The sequence below is a fragment of the Pteropus vampyrus genome, unplaced genomic scaffold (assembly GCF_000151845.1).
Source record: "Pteropus vampyrus isolate Shadow unplaced genomic scaffold, Pvam_2.0 Scaffold25, whole genome shotgun sequence".
NCBI classification, from domain to species: Eukaryota; Metazoa; Chordata; class Mammalia; order Chiroptera; family Pteropodidae; genus Pteropus; species Pteropus vampyrus.
The window spans coordinates 5,677,280-5,678,221 of NW_011888806.1; positions in this window are offsets into that span (position 1 = coordinate 5,677,280).

The following is a 942-nucleotide window of genomic DNA, read 5'->3' on the forward strand; positions in this document are numbered from 1 at the left end:
TGAGTCTGTGTATATCTTTTATTCAGGCCACACCTCTTACCATACCAAGTGTATCATTGCCCCAAGCTCTACCCTTTTAGGGCATCACTTAGTTAAGCTGTTTCCATTCTGAAACCCAATCAGCACTTCTATAAGCAGTTCATAGGAAACCCATACTAGTTTACAGATGTGAACTGAGGGATAATGTTTGGTATGAGACTGAGATGGAGGTCTTGGCCGCCTGTTGGGGCAGTTTACGCAGGCCTTCTGGACTTGTTTAGGCCACTTGCAAATGTTCTATTTCCATTTTAAAGTGTTTTTTTTTTTTCTCCTTTTTTTTTTTCCTGCTGAAATCACCCAATTTTATAACTTGTTGGGTCTAGCAATATCCAGATCTTGATGGATAGTTCTGTTTACATATGTATGTAATATGCCATAGTCAGATGCTCAATCTCAGTAGTATTCAAGACACTTCTTTTTAAAAATTTTAATTTTAATTTTAATAAAATTTTAGATTTACAGAAAAATTGAGAATATAGCACAGGGATTTCTCATATACCTAGTATCTAGTTTTCCTTATTATTATTATCTTACATTAGAATTGTGAATTTGTTATAATTAATAAAAACAGTATTGATACATTTTACTAAAGGAAGTGAGTAATTTATTCATATTTTCTTCAGCTTTTACCTAACATCTTTTTTTCTGTTCCAGGATCCTAACCAGGATACCATATTACCTTTAATTGTTGTGTCTCCTGAAGCTTACATTGGCTGAAACAGTGTTTCAGATTTCACTTGTTTCTGATGGCCTTGAGTGTTTTGATGAGTGCTGGGGAGATATTTTTAAAATGTCTCTCAATAGGGATTTTTCTGATTTTTTTTCTCATGGAACTTATGTATTTTTGGAAAAGAGATCACAGAGGGCAAGTGCTATGTTCATCACATCATATGAAAGGTACAT